At 39.3% G+C, this 21,882-nt stretch overlaps 1 protein-coding gene and 1 pseudogene across 1 annotated transcript in view; both read right to left on the bottom strand.

Annotated features, from left to right (window-relative positions):
• Nucleotides 1-21,882, bottom strand: part of HS6ST3 (heparan sulfate 6-O-sulfotransferase 3) — an 858,544-nt gene that overhangs the window by 204,427 nt on the left and 632,235 nt on the right. The window lies entirely within an intron of this gene.
• On the bottom strand, nucleotides 1,391-15,796 carry LOC126058371 (uncharacterized; annotated as a pseudogene).

Genomic DNA, 21,882 nt, shown 5'->3' with positions numbered 1-21,882 from the left:
ACTTGGCTAAGGAAACAATCTGTTCTGGACAATTTCAAGACAACATGTCCTCTCTGCAGAGAGGAGGAAGGCTCGAATTATCTCCTGAGGGCCCATATAACTCCTAGATTTACGGTGGGCCATCACATTACCAGCATGTGTTCGCAGACAGTGCAGTAACTATGTAACATTAAGCCAGTCACCATCTGGGACCTTTCCTGGCCTGGGCAAATGTAGTTGCCACGCATGGTTTAAAGCTAAGGGGATGTTCACACATGTATGTGCCTCCAGCATAATTGACTTTATTTATTTATTTTTTAGTACACAGTCGCCCTTCAAGTTTCCTTTTAAGCTTACCACAAATAACAGGTTTTAGCACATCAGGTGATATTTTGCTTCCTGAAGCATTTAAATTAATTTTCTATTACCAATGCAAATGTGTACTTTCCAATTTACCCACTGCACAATAAAACCTAATTTAAAGCAATTAATGTTCATTAATGGCCCCATCTGCATGTTTATCGCTTTATTCTTAAATACTTGAGACACGGTATCCATATTTTATAGCTCAGTTCTTATCAGTAAGGATTCTTATCCTCAAGGGTAAATGTAAGACTAGGGTCTAGTATCTTTGTAAAAAGGCCACATTGTCTTTTTGTGGTTTTGCTGTTGTTGCCGTTGTTTTGTTTTAGCCAAATGAACAGGTTGAATGCGCATAATTCCAAACGCACCTAATTCAGAAAAGAATGGGCTCGGCTCCCTCTGTTTTCTTCCTCTTTTCTCAGAACCGATGTCATCCAGCAGAGGACCTGCAGGCCAGCTCCTCAGACTTCCCATAGGGTTTTCCCAGGAAGGGAACAGGCTGCAGCTGCAGCAGAACGTGCGGTTTTCCTACCTGGAGCCCCGGCAGAAGGGCAGCGCAATACAGGGAGTGGGCAGGAGGGCAGCTCTTACTATATCATGAACCACTTCGAGCATGCCTTTAGCACCAGACAGGCCTTCCTTTGCCACTTCATAGCTGTTCTCACTTGAGGCCATTGTCTAACCTTTTTGAGCATCAGTTCTCTCAGCCTGTCTTATTAGGATTTTCTTCAGGATTGAATAAAATAATAAAAGACAAAAGTATGTCATGATTAAGAGTATATGCTCTAGATATGCTTGGGTTCAAATCCTGGCTTTAACGCTCACTAGCTATGCGCATGTAACATCTCTGTGCCTCAGTTTTCTCAGCTGCAAAATGGAGATAATAATAGTATCTCAAAGGGTTATCATGAGGATTAAAGTGAGTTAATATGTGTAAATTGCTTAAAATGGAGCTTGGCAGATACTAAGCACTTGATGAGAATCAGAAAAAAAACAAAAACAGTAGGTACTTGGGAAATAACAGCTTTTTTATTTTTGGACAGGAAGTTCAGTTTATTGGTGGGCATAGGTCAGACGGGGCCGTGCTAGCAAGGCCCTCACGAATGTAGGGCCTGCCACTTGACTGAGAGATGTATTTGATTCCACAACAATCTGGGATGAGGCGCTTCTCAGCCCGCATGTCTTCAAACTCATCAGCATTAAACTTGGAAATGTGGACCTTCTTGTGCCCAGAGAACTTGAACTTGGCCCTTCAGAGCCTCAATCACATGCTCCTTGTTTTGGAGCTTGGTGGAATGGACATGGTCACTTGGCCAGTATGGACCCTGGCCACTGTACCCTGGGGTTTTCCAAAGGCACCTCGCATACCAGTCTAGAGCCTACCAGCCCTGGCACAGGACAACATCTTGTTGACGTGAATGGTATGGAAGGGATGCAGCCCCACTCCAATGTGAAAGCCATCTTTGCCACAACTTTTCCCCATGTACTTGTTGGCACAAATAGGGGCAGCCTCCAGGGCTTCTGAGGGCAGCTGCTGATATTCATCCAACACCATGTGGCCGTAGAGTGGGAACTCTTCCACTTTGACCTTCTTCTGACCCAGGTCAAAGACGTGGATCTTGGCATCAGGGACACCTCAGCAGAGGTGGGGCTTTGGGTAAGGCTTGTTCTTATGATACCGGTAACACCGGGCAGGGGGTGGCCCATGGCAACACCAGGATCTTTGTGGCACACCAAAGGAAAAGCCTAACAACTATTTTTATTAGGGCTTTTCCCTGGAGTCACAGTCTGCGGTACTAAAATGTGGCTTCTGGGCTTAGAGACAAGAATCCTGGCACAAGAGCACATGCAGGTGGCTGGTCTCACCACCACCCATCATAGGAGGAAGGCAGAGTAAGGACCCCTTTGTGACATTATTGTGTCTAAAGCTTGACAGCCAAGTGCATGCATAATTCTTGCAAAATAAGAGGAAAAGAGAGAGAGAGAAAAAAGCCAATAATGTGTTTACACCACTGTCACAAGCAAAGTCAATGAGTTTAGATGACTTTTTTTTTATAATGTTGCTGAACAAAGATCTATCTATCTGATTTCTCTATTCTTTAAAAAAAAAAAAAGGTAATAAATGTTTCCACACGTGTGATTTCAATGAAATTTACATTTACGAGTCATAATCATTTTGGTGGAAGGCAAAATGATATTCAGCTTGTCACTGGAGGGGCAGATGGAGATGGAGTCTAGAAAGCTGACATGCTAGCTGACAGAAATGAGTAAAATTTACGTTCCTACCATCCTAATGGCAAGCAATTATCTCTGAACTAGGATAACAAATGTGCTTTTTTATCCTCAAAACTTGACGTGCGCTATAGAAGTTTCCAGAAGGCATATTTCTGTAAAGAAGCAACTGCTTCTGTATTTAGTACAAAGGTTTAATTAGATACTGACCCTTTCAGATTTGGTACAAGTTGAACTTAGATATTAAGAGAATAGAAAATCTACCTGAAGTTTTGCGTGACTTTCTACTATCAATTTCTCTGTTTCAGTGTTGCCTTGCAAACGTAGTTTCACTTCATATCCAGTACCATTTACAGATGTTGGCATGAGCACAATTTAAATTACTCTGTGTGCCACCCGTAGTCATACTATTTTATGAACTTTATAAATAGAACAAATACAAGTGGGACATTTGGTGTTTACTTGGCTTGAAAGATTATCTTAGAGTGAGAAAGACTTTTTTGATTCCATGATGAAATGACATCCTGGGTGTGGTGACATCCTACATAATAAATAATTGGCAAATTTACTGATGCAGTCCCTCACTGACAGCACTTTATAATTAAAATGTATTAATATAAAACTTTAAGGCAATGTAAATATCTTAGAGTATGAGCTTCAAATGTTCTGACTCATGAATTTATTCTACATAAAAGAGTAACCAAACTAGATGGACTCCCTATCTATAAATTGCATATCCTGAAACAAGATGTGATACTTCAATGAATGGCTTTCATTTACTAATTTTTATGAAGGCATGAAATAGACGTAAAATTTTGAAAAGGAAGTTGCATAGAAAGTCCACTGATGTACGTTCACAGCCTGTTAGGGATGGAAAAGACCGCCGTTATTACCTAGTTCAAATCATTTCTCTAGAGATGAGGAATCTGAAGCTCAAAAATGTTACTGTAACATTCTAACTGTGATATCAAAAAAGAGTAATGGCAAAGAAAAAATAAAAATATCTTCATTTAAAAAATAAACCATAACCTATTTTAATAACATTATAATCTTAATCTAATAAATACATTGAAAAGAAATGTATACCAGAAAAAAAATCTGCATGAATTTGATTTATTTCAATGAATTGATGATGGATCTGTATGATCAAAGGGAAATAAAAAAAGAAAGGAACAGGGAGAAAAGAAATAATATTGAGCACTTACTATATGCCAAAATTATAATAACATAGTTTATTCAAAAAAACTTAGTTTAAAATCTGTCTTAACACTTACTAGTCTGTGTTCTTGAGCAAATCAAACTTTGTGAGCCTCTGATTCTATATTTCAAACTGAAGGTAATAAAACCTAGAGCTATTGTGAATATTAAATGAGATAGCATGTATAAAGTATCAAATAATTCATACAATATAGTCAGTCTTAGAAGAAATACAAGGATGCTCCCTAGAAGTAAGCATGGGGAGGCTTTCACTTACTTATTTGGACCCATCATCAGGAAAGACCAATTGCTAGAAAAGGATATCATGTTTGGTGAAGTAAAGGGTCAATGAAAATCAAGGAAACCCTCGATTAGATGGATTGACATATTAGCCACAACAACGGACTCACACATGCCAACTACCAAGATGATGGCACAGGACCAGGCAATGTTTTGATCTGTTATATGTTAGGTCATCATGAGTTAGAGCCCATTCAAACAGCAATTAACAAAAACAGCAGTACAATAAGCCTGCACTGTACTCTTAGACCTATACATGGGTTATGTAATTTAATGCACATGATGGCACCATGACACTCGAGAAGGTAAATTGTCCAAAGTCAGTGGAAGAGCCGGGATTCAAATAAGTCCTGTCTAATCCAAAGCCCCCCCACATGTCTGTCAGTTTGTCGTACTGTGGGGGCTTGTGTGTTGCTGTGATGCTGGAAGCTATGCCACTGGTATTCAGATACCAGCAGGGTCACCCATAGAAGACAGGTTTCAGCTGAGCTTCCAGACTAAGACAGACTAGGAAGAAGGACCTGGCAGTCTACTTCTGAAAAGTATTAGCCAGTGAAAAGCTTATGAATAGCAGCGGAACATTGTCTGATATAGTGCTGGAAGGTGAGCCCCCCAGGTTGGAAGGCACTCAAAAGATGACTGGGGAAGAGCTGCCTCCTCAAAGCAGAGTCGACCTTAATGATGTGGATGGAGTGAAGCTTTCAGGACCTTCATTTGCTGATGTGGCATGACTCAAAATGAGAGGAAACAGCTGCAAATAGCCATTAATAATCAGAAAGTGGAATATACGAAGTATGAATCTAGGAAAATTGGAAATTGTCAGAAACGAAATGGAACGCAGAAACATCACTATCCTAGGCATTTGTGAGCTCAAATGGACTGGTATTCACCATTTTGAATCAGACAATCATATAGTCTACTATGCTGGGAATGATAACTCGAAGAGCAATGGTGTTGCATTCATCGTCAAAAAGAACGTTTCAAGATCTATCCTGAAGTACAACCCTGTCAGTGATAGGATAATATCCATACACCTACAAGGAAGACCAGTTAAAATGACTATTATTCAAATTTATGCACCAACCACTAGGGCCAAAGATGAAGTAAGAGAAGATTTTTATCAGCTGCCGCAGTCCGAAATTGATCAAACATGCAATCAAGATGCATTGACAATTACTGGCGATTGGAATGCAAAAGTTGGAAACAAAGAAGGATTAGTAGTGGGAAAATATGGCCTTGGTGATAGAAACAATGCCGGAGATCAAATGGTAGAATTTTGCAAGACCAACAATTTCTTCATTGCAAATACCTTCTTTCGTCAACATAAACAGCGACTATACACATGTACCTCACCAGATGGAACACACAGAAATCAAATTGATTACATCTGTGGAAAGAGATGATGGAAACGCTCAATATCATCAGTCAGAACAAGGCCAGGGGCCGACTGTGGAACAGACCATGAATTGCTCATATGCAAGTTCAAGCTGAAACTGATGAAAATCAGAACATGTCCTTGAGAGCCAAAATATGACCTTGAGTATATCCCACCTGCATTTAGAGACCATCTGAAGAACAGATTTGATGCATTGAACGCTAGTGACTGAAGACCAGATGAGTTGTGGAATGACATCAAGGACATCATCCATGAAGAAAGCAAGAGGTCACTGAAAAGATAGGAAAGAAAGAAAAGATTAAGATGGATGTCAGAGGAGACTCTGAAACTTGCTCTTGAGCATCGAGCAGCTAAAGCAAAAGGAAGAATTGATGAAGTAAAAGAAGTGAACAGAAGATTTCAAAAGGCCTCTCGAGAAGACAAAGTAAAGTATTATAATGACATATGCAAAGACCTGGAGATGGAAAGCCAAAAGGGAAGAACATGCTCGGCATTTCTCAAGCTGAAAGAACTGAAGAAAAAATTCAAGCCAAAAGTTACAATAGTGAAGGATTCCATGGGGAAAATATTGAACGATGCAGGAAGCATCAAAAGAAGATGGAAGGAATACACAGTCATTATACCAAAAAGAATTAGTCGATATTCAACCATTTCAAGAGGTGGCATATGATCAGAAACCGATGGTACTGAAGGAAGAAGTCCAAGCTGTTCTGAAAGCATTGGCGAAAAACAAGGCTCCAGGAATTGATGGAATATCAACTGAGATATTTCAACAAACAGATGCAGCACTGGAAGTGCTCACTCGTCTATGCCAAGAAATATGGAAGACAGCTTCCTGGCCAACTGACTGGAAGAGATCCATATTTATGCCTATTGCCAAGAAAGGTGATCCAACCAAATGTGGAAATTATAGAACAATATCATTAATATCACACACGAGCAAAATTTTGCTGAAGATCATTCAAAAACGGCTGTAGCAGTATATCGACAGGGAACTGCCAGAAATTCAGGCTGGTTTCAGAAGAGGACGTGGAAGCAGGGATATCATTGCTGATGTCAGATGGATCCTGGCTAAAAGCAGAGAATACCAGAAGGATGTTTACCTGTGTTTTATTGACTACACAAAGGGATTCGACTGTGTGGATCATAATAAACTATGGATAACACTGCGAAGAATGGGAAGTCCAGAACATTTAATTCTGCTCATGAGGAACCTTTACATAGATCAAGAGGCAGTTGTTCGGACAGAACAAGGGGATACTGATTGGTTTAAAGTCAGGAAAGGTGTGCGTCAGGGTTGTATTCTTTCACCATACCTATTTAATCTGTATGCTAAACAAATAATCCGAGAAGCTGGACTATATGAAGAAGAACAGGGCATCAGGATTGGAGGAAGACTCATTAACAACCTGCGTTATGCAGATGACACAACCTTGCTTGCTGAAAGTGAAGAGGACTTGAAGCACTTACTAATGAAGATCAAAGACCACAGCCTTCAGTATGGATTACACCTCAACATAGAGAAAGCAAAAATCCCCACAACTGGACCAATGAGCAACATCATGATAAAAGGAGAAAAGATTGAAGTTGTGAAAGATTTCATTTTACTCGGATCCACAATCAACAGCCATGGAAGCAGCAGTCAAGAAATCAAAAGATGCATTGCATTGGGTAAATCTGCTGCAAAGGACTTCTTCAAAGTTTTGAAGAGCAAAGATGTCTCCCTGAAGACGAAGGTGCGCCTGACCCAAGCCATGGTATTTTCAGTCACATCACATGCATGTGAAAGCTGGGCAATGAATAAGAAAGACCAAAGGAGAGTTGACACCGTTGAATTGTGGTGTTGGTGTAGAATACTGAATATACCATGGACTGCCAAAGGAATGAACAAATCTGTCTTGGAAGAAGTGCAGCCAGAATGCTCCTTAGAGGCAAGGATGGAGAGACTGTGTCTTACATACTTTGGACATGTTGTCAGGAGGGATCAGTCCCTGGAGAAGGACATCATGCTTGGCAGAGTACAGGGTCAGTGGAAAAGAGCAAGACCCTCAACAAGGTGGATTGACACAGTGGCTGCAACAATGAGCTCAAGCATAACAACGATTGTAAGGATGGCACAGGACCGGGCTGTGTTTCATTCTGTTGTGCATAGGGTCGCTGTGAGTCGGAACTGACTCAACAGCACCTAACAACAACAACAACAATCCAAAGCCTCAAGACATTTGTATATTTTGGCCTATCTGCTGGAATTCTTTCCCCCCTCTCTCACTCTAAAGCTCCCAAAGTGCCTGCTAAACCCAATTCATTCTTCACTATTCATTTTAAATACAGTTCTATTATATGTATCTTTAACCTTCTGATTTTTTCTTTTGCTTTACTTATTAATAATTAAAATTAGTTGACTATTTTCCTAATTATTTTTAAGTACCTTATTTTTGAATAAGCAGTGTTACTATGATTTTGGCATACAGTAGGTGCTCAATATTATTGCTTTTCTTGGTATCTGTTAGAATGCAAGCTACGTTAGAGCAAGGGCCATTTATTTCTTCCTGACCATTGTATCTCCAACCCTCGGCAAGGTGCTAGGTACAATGTAGGCATTCAATAAAAATTAGTTGAATAAATCAATGCATGAATGAATAAATAAAAAATGAAGAGGAAATACGCTTTATTGTTTTTTTTTTTAATTTTCTTATGTCTATTACTTTGGATTGGCAAAAAATTTTATTTAGTTTTGTTTATTAGTGAGAGAAAGTTGAACACGAAGAGAGAAATGGACAAACTGAAGGTACAGTAGAGAAATAAAGAGATATGGACTAAGGTCTCCGAGGAAGTTGAAGGGCTTGATCCAATGCTTGGGAGTAAGTATTCCCCATGAAAAGGAGAAGGAACAGTTCAGACACTGAGGCAGGAATGATGCTGGAAGGAAAGTTGTAGATGAGAAACTCTATTCAATGGAGAGCCTTTGATAGATGTTATAGTCTCTGATAACTCTGATGAGTAAGAGGTATCATTCATATGTGACAGTGATTGAGAAAAGGGAGAAGAGTCTTGAAATGGTTAGTGAAGAGAATGGGAGAAGGTACTAAGCAAGAGACAGAGAACTCCCAGGCAGCATCAAGCACTCAGCCAAAGTTGTTGTTAGCTGCCGTCAAGTTGGCTCCTACTCATAAGAACCTTGTCTCTAACAGAACAAAATGTCACCGGTTCTCTGCCATCTTCATGATCGTTGATATGTTTGAGCACCACGCTGGAATGAGAAGTGGCAGACTAATCTTTGTCCACATTAGGCAGATCATCACACTTATATTAAGGTCATCATCCCTCCTTTAGATCATTCTGAGATGTCTAAGAGGACCAGCCTTCTGCAATGCCATTGCCGAAATTGGTAATGTGCAGACAATGCACAATTCTCTGACTTCATCACGGCAAATTTACTGAAAGTTCATTCTCATGATTTTTCCTGCTCTTTGAATTTATGTCTGAGACACCTTCGTTGATTTTTGCAATATTGTCTAGCCTGTCTACCTGCCGTGACTCATCTGGGGATGACAGAAAACACAAGGAAATTCCTCTTGAAAGCTGGCAATCATTTATTTGATTAATCTAACAATGATAGATTTAGGATGGTTCCAAATGTGGAAATAAGGCAAGCGGGATGATTAATGCTGTGTGTTGTATCAACTTGACTAACCTATGGTTCTTAGTGGTTTGGCAAACACTATGTAATCATTTTCTATTTTGTGATCTGATGTGAGTAGCCAATCACCTGAAAGGGCAAGTCCCTTGGGGCCTGCCCCCAGTAGTATAAATGGATGTTCTGGAAAAGCTTGCTCTCTTTCAATCCTACATTCTTCTCATTGCTTGACCTCCAGTTCTTGGACTGTAAGAAGCCTTTGGCCTGCTGCCTGACTCATGGATTTAGGACTTATCAGCCCCCACAATTGCGTGAGACATTTCCTTTAAGTAAATTTCTCTATATATGTATCTATATATGCTTCATTGGTTTTTCTTCACTACAGAAGCCAGGAAAACCCTGGTGGTGTAGTGGTTAAGAACTATGGCTGCTAACCAAAAGGTTGGCAGTTGACTCCACCAGATGCTCCTTGGAAACCCTGTGGGGCAGTTCTACTCTGTCCTGTAAGGTCGCTATGAGTCAGAATCGACTCGACAGCAACGGGTTTGGTTTTTTGGTTTTAGAGAACCCAGACTAAGACAGAAAGTAAACTCTCCCTTGGATATTCACATGTTTTCTATATAAAGCTATCATATTTGAAATTTCCTTCAAGAAGAAAACTCAGGGGGTAAAAGGTCGGGGATTCAAAACCCACAAATGAATTATTACATATGTGTTATCTCAATATATCACAGAAACGGTACCAGTAAAATTCCATAGATCTCTCTGAAAACTATCTTTAAAACCATAGGCATCTAAAGAATATCTGAAAAGTGAAAAAAAAAAAAAGTACATGTTTTAGCTCTTCCACAGTTAGATTTCTGAACGTGTACTAGCCAAGCAGCCATCTCAGACCCTCTCAGCTGAGCCCCATCTTCAGCTGGTCCCATTAGCCTAAGATTGAGACCATGTCTCACAACTAATAAACATCAGAGTTAGAATCAAAATTAAGTCCTTTTGGTGGCGAAGCCAATGCCCTCAGACACTTTGATATTGAGACTTGAAGCTTGCAGATGGAAATGGAGATAAGCAGTAAGATCAGATGTAGCAGGTGTAAGCAGGGAAAAGAGCCGGAAGGGTAGAATGTGGTGGACATACACGAAAATATTCAAATTCAATGTTTCAGTAGTGAGAATATTCTATGTGATAGCACGGAACAAGGAATAGTCATAACAGTAGGTTCTTGATTAAGAGTGGTGATGGGGACTCTGGTTTTGAAGAGTCCAAGTACTATGCATTGGGCAAGTTGAACAACCTATAAAAGGCGGGGGAGAGAAAACTGTGAGTTATGTACCACGGTTCAACAAATGTGCTAAAGTGCCTAGGGGAAATACAGATAACAGGAACGGTAGCAATAAGTAGTGCTATAAGCCTGATAATACAGTCCTCAAAGGAAAATGAGATTTTGTATGAGGGCATAGAATAAGGATTTGGAAGCTCATAAATGGAGAGGTAGGAGAATATTAGTTCCATCTTTTGTCTGTGCCAGGACACATAGGTGTGAAAGAATAAGCAGCCATGTTTAAGAAGGTACTACAATTTAAAGTTACTGGGGATTGAAGGTCTCTTCTGAATTACAGGCTTGTCCTAGATAAGGTCTATTTCCTATTAACAAATACAGATTAAAATGTTTTCATGTATGCCACACTTCTGTTATTTATCAATAACAAAGAAAATTTTTGCATAACAATTTATAATTTTCAAAGCACTTTTATGTCCATTAATATGTTTATCCTTGTAATAACTCTGAGAGGTAAGTATTATTGTACCCAAAGTACAGCCGAGAACTATTACGTGCAGTTAGCAAGAGGCAGAATCTTGACTGGAATTCTTCTGATGTTGTATCAATGCACTTCACACTATACAATAGAGGATTTTTGGATTAAAAAATTTAATAGTCTTGTTATTCCTACAGCACTAGTGTGAAAAAAGAATTCATAATGATTAGGCATACCTAATAAAAAAATTAATAATTGTATTCACAAGGCACAAAGCATTAAGTAAGTTGTAGTATGCCTATAAATTAAATCTTATTTATCCCTTAAAAGCTGAATTATGTTGAATATTTAGTGTCATGAAAATACAGCCATGATATACAAAGTGGGGGAAAAAACCCCAAGTTACAAAGAGTGCATATAGACAGGACCGTCCAGAAATAGATACACACATGTATACTGTCAATTGATTATGACAAAGATGCCACTAAAATTCAGTAGGGAAAAGGCTTATTTTCAATAAAAGGTTCTGGAACAATTGGATGGTTATACGAGAAAACAGTGAAGCTTGCCCTATCATGTCACAGCATACTGAAAACTAACTTGAGATAGACCATGCGCCTAAATGTGAAAAAAATAAGTAAATAACACTTCCCGAAGAAAAGAGTGAATATCTTTATACCTTAGGGTAGAAAGTTAGTTTTTAATTAGGACACAAAAACAATATCCTTCAAAAAATTTGTTTTCAAATCTTTTATAAGAATGGTAATTGTAGCTCATTAAATTTAATTTATTAAAAGTCCCCACGAAGAGACTGGAAAAATAATCCTCAGACTGAGAAGATATTCATAATACACATAGTCAACAAAGAGCTTGTATCTAGAATCCTCAAGAATTCCTACAAACTAATAGGGAAAAGACAAACCTAGTTGTTAGAATAGGCAAATGATTTAAATGGTCACTCACAAAAGATAATATTAAAATTATAAATTACCAAAAATCAATATAGTCGATCATCAGTGTAATGCAAATTAATCTCACAACACGATGCATCTACATACTATTTAAAATAGCTGGGTTCAAAAGACTGATGATACCACGTACTGGCAAGGATGCGGAGTAACTAGGACGTTCGTATCTTGCTGGAGGAAGAGAACGCTGGTATAAACAACTGTGGAAAGCTGTTCGTTACTATCTACTAACGCTGAATATACATTTGCCCTGTGATTCAGAAATCACACTCCTAGGTTTATACCCAAGAGAAACGAGTACATATACCCATCAAAAGACATGTACAAGAATGTCCATAGCAGCTTTATTCATAATAAAAACCCCATTGCCATCAAGTCAATTCCAACTCACAGTGACCCTATTATTATTATTCGTAATAGCCACAAACTATTCATAATAGCCAGAAACTGGAAACAAAACCAAATATTTCTTAATGGAATAGCTAAATAAATTTAATAGAATAGAATAGCAGACAGCAAAAAGAAAAAAAAAAAATTAACGATGCAGGCAACAATGTGAATAAGTCTCACAGACATAATGTTGAGAATCCAGGCCAAAAAAATTTAAAAGAGCTCCAAACTAATCAATGGTGATAGGAATAATAACTGTGGTTACTTCTAAAAGTATAAGTTTAGCCTGGGAAGGGGCACGATGGAACATTCTGGAATGCCAGAAATGTTGTAAGTGCCACGTCAGATATTCCTTCAGTTTCAATGTGCCTCCTTACGGCCAAGGCCTCCTACCTGATTTGCTGGGTTAAAGACTGACTCCGCCTTCTAGTTACTGTGTGCTGCCTTGCCCTTCACCACTGTCTGGTTTACCATTTCTAATGCTCAATATCCACTGGTTAAAACAAATTTTAGAGTAGACACTCTCCCATCCCTCTCCCGTCACCTCTGTTTTGCACATCTAGTACCATGCAACATTCTGGAAGATTCCACTAAATACTTCTGGTACATAAGCAGCTTCCTTACCAAAGCTCTTTTTACAGAAGTAACCAATAGTATCCTTTAACCGCCAGTACTCAAGCATTTTTCAAACTTTGAAAACATTTTATTTGAAACAATGATGACAGGATACACTTGGCCATACTTGTTCCAGTCTTAGCATCTTAAAAGTGAATGCATTCTAGGTTAGTAAGATAATAAGTCTTATTTCTTTTTTTTTAATTTCTCATTTTTTTATTGTAATTTAGATGAAGGTTTAAGGAACAAACTCGCTTCTAATTAAACAGTACACATATTGTTTTATGATATTGGCTAACAACACCACGACATGTCAACGCTCTCCCTTCTCGACCTTGGGTTCCCTATTACCAGCTTTCCTGTCCCCTCCTGCCTTCTAGTCCTTGCCCCTGGGCTGGTGTGCCCCTTTAGTCTGGTTTTGTTTTATGGGCCTGTCTAATCTTTGGCGGAAGGGAAACCTTGGGAGTGACTTCATTACTGAGCTAACAGAGTATTTGGGGGCCATACTCAGGGTTTCTCCAGTCTCTGTCAGTCCAGTAAGTCTGGTCTTTTTTTGTGAGTTAGAATTTTGTTCTACATTTTTCTCCAGTCTGTCCAGGACCCTCTATTGTGATCCCTGTCAGAGCAGTCAGTGGTGGTAGCCGGGCACTACTTAGTTGTACTGGACTCAGTCTGGTAGAGGCTGTGGTGATTGTGATTCATTAGTCCTTTGGACTAATCTTTCCCTTATAGCTTCAGTTTTTTCACTCTTCCTTGCTCCCCTGTAAGACCGGTGGAGTATCTTAGATAGCCGCTCACAGGCTTTTAGGACCCCAGACACTACTCACCAAAATGGAATGTAGAACATTTCCTTTATAAACTGTGTTATGCCAATTGAGCCAGATGTTCCCCGAGACCATGGTCCCCAGAGCCCTCTGTCCGGCAATTCGATCCCTCAGGGAGTTTGGATGTGTCTATAAGAGCTTCCACAATTCCTCATCATTTTTATTTTTTTTTTGTAATAAACGAAAATAAGAAAAGAGTATGTTTCTTTTTTTGTTTGAGTTTAGTTGAAGAAATTTTAGGGCTGGCCAGGTTCAAACTTTATCCATTTCTTGCTTTACCATTTGAGGTATGTCCCAGAAAAAATGCACTCACGAGACATAAGCATTCTCTCTCTCTCTCCATCTGTCTCCATCTCTGTCTCTCTCTCTCACTCTCCTTCTCTTTTACCAACACACACACACAGACACACACACACAATTAAAAGAAGCCAGTCCACTTGGCCATGACAAACCCAGGTTTTGGCAACCTGCATCCAATGGAGAGACATACTGAATATGCCTTTACCACACCATGAGCCTGTCTGCTGTATAATCTCATTAAACCAGTCAGTTTGCCATGGCATTTAAGAGTTTAGTGTTTACCTAAAGCTTGGAGCTCAGGAACGTCACTCCTAGTTTCTCAGTTCAGTCGCTTTGTTGGAGGATCCCTTATGCTACCAGGATCACTTATGGCATCACTTTTGTCTCACCTTCTCCTTTCCCACTTCAGGTACAAGGGGCTCAGAGTGGAGCCTTGGTCCAAGTGAGAAAGCTTTATTGCAGCCATGTCCTTGAGTCCAAAAGCTTTGGTCCTAGACACACCCATTCCACAATGTATATTTTAGGCTCGTCTCCTCTCCGGTCCCCTGGCCCTTATTCTAGTACCACAGTGAACAGAGATTTGAAAAATGGTCAGAAATATCCTTTCATTAGTTCCAAAAATGTATTTCTATTCAGCCTTCCTGAAGATGAGTTTGCTATTTAATAACTTCTTGACCTGAACTTTTGATTTGTAGTAGGAATAAAATGAGCTTTCTCTTAATGAACAAAGGGTAGCTTACATAATTGGAATATCGTAAAGCATCCTGAGAAATCATAGATGGAAAGCATTATTGGAGAGTAAAATACTAAATTGCTTTGGTGGTCTGCTCTGCTCAACTCAGCATCTAGGCCCATTACTGGTAATGTATTTTTTCTGCATTTAAAAAATATCACATTAGTATTTTTAATAATACTTCTTCAAAGGTAGGCCAAAGATAATCTCCATAATTCTCTTAGGTGATAAACAAAGGCACAGAAATATTAGTCTAAATTGGAAGCCCTCTAGGGGATTATAGCTGTTGCTACATTTTATACATTACCTAATTTCCTCTTGGCAACCACAGGTTCTGAATTATCATTGTGGTAATCATAATAACAATGAAAATGACTGATATCTTTTACCACAAACACCAACTCTCTCAGGCAGTGCTCCTTCATTCTTGAGGTGAGGGATTCCCCTTTCTGAAGATGTAGAGAGGACTGAAAGTCATGAAGGTTGACAGGTGAACGGAGCTAGGAAACACGAATCTACTCTTTCTGTTAGAGCTGTCTGTCTTTCTTTCTTTCCACGCCATCCCCAAGTTCTAAGAGCCAAGTGTACATCTGGTTAGTGTGGAAGGGGCAAGACCTGTGGGCGTTTGGTAGTGTTTTGTTTTGTTCTTCATCAAAGAAGCCTAGTGTTCCTCATCACTAACCGTAGTGACATCATTCAGTATATCATCAGAACTTTCTTCTGGAGATAGCCCTTGACAGATCTCAGAGAGGCTTCAAACAGTCCACTAACGGAACCACCAGTCCTTTTATGACAAGCTTCCAAGAAGACTAAATATTTTGGGATGGATACAAATGAAAAATCTAAAGGAAAACCAGCAATCCACAGTCCAACAGCCTAGTCCACAAGTTCTGAGTACGAATTCCAGAAGCAATGATGTTTCCTCTTGCGTTCACCCTTTTGAAGACAAGCCATACTTTTGTGCCTTCCAAGCACTTTGGTATTCTTGGTTGAACTAGACTGAAGTGCATTCTCTAACAGATCTGAAAGCATCCCCTAGTCTAACCTCAAGGAAAGCCGACGACTGATGCCAGGGGTTTACAATTTCTCTGCTCCCTGTCCTCATGAGCGTGTTGCGTGTTAGAAGAAGAAGTCTGGTTTAGCTGAAAAGCATAAAATAAGCAACTAAGATCTCATTTTGATCTCCACTGACGGATATTGGCAGAGAGAAAATATAAACTCAACAATGTCCTGAGGGCTCAGGTGATTTTTTTCTCCCACTTACAAACACCTTAAAAGTGAGAAAAATTGCTGGTGAACCAACCGAAACAGGAGAGTTTCTTTCTTCAACATCTCATAATATAAACTCATGAGGGGAAAAATGGTACTGCCCTTGTCAAATGCAATACTTGCTTCAGACACGTTAACTCCAGGCTCTTTTGTAATTATGATGGTTTTAGGAAGAGGCACATCTGGTACAAGTAAGAGGTAAAGGTGGGCTAAGTACTCTTACATTGGTGATTAAAAATAAACCAAAAAGGGGCTGGCTTACTGCAGATTTCTTTTGTTTCAAATCAAACAACAAAAACTAATCCCTTGCCATCGAGTTGGTTCCAACTTGTGTGTGTATACATATATATGTGTGTGTGTATATACATATATACACATATATATTATAATATACACATACATACATATATGTGTGTGTATATACATAATATATATCCTATTTGAAACAATAAGCCTTGGTGGTGCACTGGTTAAGAGCTATGGCTGCTAACCTAGAGGTTGGCAGCTTGAATCTACCAGCCACTCCTCGGAAACCCTATGGGGCAGTTCTACTCTGTCCTATAGGGTTGCTATGAGTCAAAATCGACTCAATGGCCGTCCAGTTGGTTCTGACTCATAGCGACCCTATGCACACTAGAACAAAACACTGCCCGGTCCTGCAGCATCCTTACAATCATTGTTATGCTTGAGCTCATTGTTGCAGCCACTGTGTCAATCCACCTCGTTGAGGGTCTTCCTCTTTTCCGCTGACCCTATACTTTGCCAAGCATGATGTCCTTCTCCAGGGACTCATCCCTGTGCACATGAGAATATATGTACATATGAGAAGCTGTGATTAAAAAAAAAAAATTCAAAAGATTGTACACTTTGCCTAATATTCAACCACTGTTTCTTTGGCAGGAAATAGGAGGTAAGCATCAAACACACACCAGGTGCACACAACTGGGATTTTCCAATCCTCAGAAATTCCCTCGTGGTTGAAGACTAAGCTGAGTAATAAAGTTCCCCTGCCTTTGCTCCATCTGAGAAAATGGTTTCAGAAATTTAAGAACTCAAACAGAACTGATATTTAAAAAGAAAAAAAAAAAAGGCACTTCTAATTTCTTTCAGAGCAAATGGTCAGGCATCAGAATTTGGTCATCAATTCGTTGATGATCATTTTAATGGGATTTGAATTTTGTGACATCACAAGAAACGTTCTCCACTTCCACTATGCTGCTTGTTTTGATTGCATATATAAAGATGAATCAAATATGAGATCGAAGCTAGCCCAGCAACATCTTTTAAAATTTATAGCTTTAGAGTAACTATGAGTCTTCTTGCTAACTGCAACATTTTCAGAACACTCAGTCCCCACCTCACCCCCCCAACACACAAGACTGAAGCCATAATTCATATCACAGATTACTAAGCACCTGTTTTACTGAATTCAATCTTCCTTTCAAAGAAACATAGAAAACAATTTGTTCTGAAGCACACTGTACAATCAAGAACAAATAGGTGAGATGTTTTCAAACCACAGACCTGTATATCAACAATTCAATACAGGGTGACAACGGTTATTTTAACCATCAGCATCTTTTTGTTTGTATACCTAGCACACTGAAGCAGAGTCATAGCCTAAAGAGGGAAAATGAGGAAGAGACACACAGGCCGACAAAAGGGAAAAGGAAGGGAGGGGAGGACAGGAAAGGGAAGGAAGAGAAGGGAAGAAAAAGGAATGGAGGGAAGAGAAAGGAAAGACAAAGAAAGGAAAGGAATCAGGATACATTTTGAGGCTAAAGCCAATAGGATTTTGTAACAAATTGGATTTCAAGTGTGGGAGAAAGAGAGAAGTCAAGGACAATTCAATGATTTCTGGCCTGAAAAACTAGAAAGATGGAACTGCTATAAACTCAGATGGGGAAAGACTATGGGTGCAGTGGATTTGCCATAAAGATCAGGAGTCCTGTTCAGGAAATGTTTAGCTGAAGTCATCTCTTAGACAGCCAAGTGAAGATGCTGAATAGGAAAACTGGAGACAGGAGCCTGCAGTTCCAGAGAGAGGCCTGAGATAAAGATCTAAACTGGGAAGTGCTCTGCGTATAAACTGTATTTAAAGTCATGAAATAGAATAAAATTATTGTTATGGATTGAAATATGTCCCCCAAAATGTGTGTCAACTCGGCTAAGCCACAATTCCCAGTACTGTGTGGTTGTCCACCATTTTGTGATCTGATATAATTTTCCCATGTGTTGTAAATCCTACCTCTATGATATGAATGAGGCAGGATTAAAAAAAAAAAAGAAAAAGAAAAACATTGCCATCAAGTCGATTCCAACTCATAGCGATCCTACAGGACAGAGTAAAACTGCCCCGTAGGGTTTCCAAGGAGCGCCTCGTGGATTTGAACTGCCGACCTTTTGGTTAGCAGCCATAGCTCTTAACCACTATGCCACCAGGATTTCAAAAACAGGATTAGAGGCAGTTATATTAATGAGGCAGAACTCGATCTACAGGATTAGGTTGTATGTTGAATCAATCTTTTTTGAAATATAAAAAAGAGAAGCTAGTGGAGAGGAGAGGGACCTCCTACTATCAAGAAAGCAGAGCCAGGTGCAGAGTGCATTCTTTGGACCCAGGGTCTGTATACTGAGACTCTCCTAAAAGAAAACCAAACCCAGTGCCGTCAAGTCGATTCCGACTCATAACGACCCTATAGGACAGAGTAGAATAGAACTGCCCCATAGAGTTTCCAAGGAGCACCTGGTGGATTCGAACTGCTGACCCTTTGGTTAGCAGTCGTACCATTTAACCACTACACCACCAGGGTTTCCGAGACTCTCCTAGACCACGGGAAAACTGATGAGAAGGACCTTTCCTCAGAGCCAACAGGAACAGAAAGCCTTCCCCTGGAGCTGGTGCCCTGAATTCAGACTTCTAGCCTCCTAAACTGTTTGTTAAAGCTGTCCACTTATGGTATTTCTGTTACAGCAGCACTAGATAACTAAGATGATTACCAATGGATTATATGTAAATCTGGTAAAGAGGCCCAAGGACTGGGGCCAGAGATAGTCAACATTAATCGAGTAAGTGGAATAATGGTGATGTTCCCAAGGGAAATCATGTAGACCATCTGAGTGTGGTGAGAAATGTCTGGTTAGACAAATCAGTTCCACCTTATACATGTTGTGTTGGAGGTGTAACTATTACATTCAGGTGACAACCAATGGTACACTGGGAAATATTTAACAATTGACTTGCAAGGAAGTATAATCTGTAAAATTTGCCAGTTTCCCTGGTGCAAATACTCCTATGATGGCCAAGTTTGAGCTACCAAAACTTGAAATCACTACACTTAGTGGCAGCTGGAAATGTGGAACTAAAGGTCAAAACAAACATTTGTGAAAATGTATTTTGAGAAATAATCTATGTAGGGAGGTGACAATTAAAGCCATGGAGAAGGTGAGGAAATACGGTGATATAAAGGAGAAAACTAAAGTCAGAATATGGATAAATGCCTACATTATAGGGCTCAGATTCCAAAGTGAAGAAAGGCAAGTAAGAAGCTAAATTCCAGAATTTTTTTTTTCAAACTACGATCATTTTACTACCGTTGCAAAGTATCTCTTCTTTCCTTTTTCCTACTCTTTTTCTATAAAATGAAAATATGTCAGGTCCAGACAAGAACTTTTCCTTTTAGCCTCTCAGAGAATAGCAAGCTGTTTTTCATATTGCTGTAAGGATTTCAGCTTGAATTTTTAAGAATTTTACCCACTTTCAGTTTTCCTTGAAATAAAATGTCATGATGAAATTGACATGTTCCAACACATACGCCATTTGGATTTTCCAAAGGGGCAATGGTGGTCTTCCAGATTTACTAGAAAAATAAATAAAAATCCATTAGCTGGCATTTGGCACAAGGCATCAAAATGCACAGTCACAGGGCTCTTACACACACTAATACTAAAAAATCCACTAAGAAATGGTGGGTGCATCCAATTTGCGTTTCCTTTGTGCAGTTGAACTTCACTGATGATGGGCTGAACAAAAAGAGTATGGTTAATTCTTCATTATTTAGATACAACTTGTATTAAGGATAACCAGGCATTAAAAAAAGAAAAAAAAACCCAAAACTCATTGCCATCAAGTAGATTCCAACTCAGAGCAACCTTATAGGACAGAGTAGAACTGCCCCATAGAGTTTCCAAGGAGCACCTGGTGGATTTGAACTGCTGGCCTTTTGGTTAGCAGCCATAGCTCTCAACCACTGCACCACCAGGGTTTCCTAGCCAGGCATTCGATACGATTTTTAAAAGCTCTATTTAGCTTTGACGCACCGCATACATGTGGTAACCATATTGCTAGAATTTCCAGGACAGCCTCAGTGTCCCTATAAATGTATTTGTAACTGTCAAACCATGTATTCTGTTCATTTGAAAAATATGAACACTGTTAGCAGATTTGCTTCAGGCTAAATTAAATTTAGATTCCACCCCCTAGTGTCTGCTGAATGGTGGAGAGAAGCCCACCTAAATGTGAGAATTCCCTGTGGAAACAGCACTAAAGACCTAACCCACATGTTCACTGGGTCTGTACACTTAGGAAATCTCAGCTGGTCGTATCTTTCTCTAAAATTGCAGTTGAATGTCCACCCTAGTGGAGGCTCTGAATCTAAAGAGCTCTATGTTCATATGGAGTTGAAATTATGGCTTGAAAAAAAAAATAAGAAAAAATGGGCCAGTTATTGTATTTTTCCCTGATTGAAAATCAAGGCGAAGACAGTGAACCTCTTCCAAAAGGCAAAGAGCTGTCTCCCGGTTTGGGGTCCTTGTGCCATCTCCCTTAGGGCCCATACATGAAATGAGGACAATACGGAGGCCTGCGTCTTCACATAATTGATCCACTTTCATCCACATAAAGGGATGAGAAAGTCTCAAATTATTCACAGTCCAGTGCTTTTACAGCTCCCACCTACCACGCACTTATCACTTTCAGATTTCCCCTAATTGAATTACTGAGAGCAGACCAAATGACCTTAGTTGTCCAAGCGCTATTTATCCCATTTTATTTTAAACAAATTACATTTTTAAAAGAAAATATTCTCTTAATCCATTTTCCATCATACAGTAATTATAACATCGGTGTCATAGCTTTTCTGTGAATTTTCCTTTTAAGAAATAACTATTAACTTTCAGCATAATGACCTTGTTTGCATGACTTTATCCCTCAGGTGACCTTGAGGCAAAAATTATAGAAGCATCAATTGGCAAGTTCGCCAGCATCCAGCAAGGTATGAAAAGGGTAAGAGCTCTTCGTTTCCCAGCACTGGCATTCATCATGGAAAGACACATAAAAAGAAAGGGCAAATTCCAATGACATGCATCCAATAAATCGGAGACTCTTGTCACAGTCAACGCCAAGTCAGCAGCTCATGATCACGATGCGTACCATGGCTACATTACTTATTCTTCAACCCTCTAAACCAGTGCTTTCATTACAGACTCTTTTATGTTTTCCTTTACACCGCTAAAAATATTAAGTTTTATCTGCTATGAGATCATCTTTCTGAGTCTGTTGAATTTCATCCTGACTATTGATAACAATCTTTTTTTTTTTTGGAATAGCATCCAATCAAGATTCATAGATTTTGAAGAAACTTGAAAGGTCACTTAGGTCCATGGAGACCATCATTGAGCAAAGTGAACCAGAGGAGAAACGAACTAGTCTGTTGTTTATAAACTATTTTCAGGCTGAACAACAGAATTTGTCCTTGGCAAATTTTTTGGCATCTCATCCCCTTTAAAATCATAGATAGAGTCCAAATTCTCTTCCCTGAATTGCAGTTAATTTGAAAACCAACCATCAAGACCATCATTCATAAACATAATTATTTACGAACTAAAAGACTAGAGTTCAATACAAGTATATTACTATCAATA

The sequence above is a fragment of the Elephas maximus genome, chromosome 14 (assembly GCF_024166365.1).
Source record: "Elephas maximus indicus isolate mEleMax1 chromosome 14, mEleMax1 primary haplotype, whole genome shotgun sequence".
Classification (NCBI taxonomy): Eukaryota; Metazoa; Chordata; class Mammalia; order Proboscidea; family Elephantidae; genus Elephas; species Elephas maximus.
The sequence above is the reverse complement of the archived record's forward strand: the minus strand, read 5'-3'. Positions and strand labels throughout refer to the sequence as shown.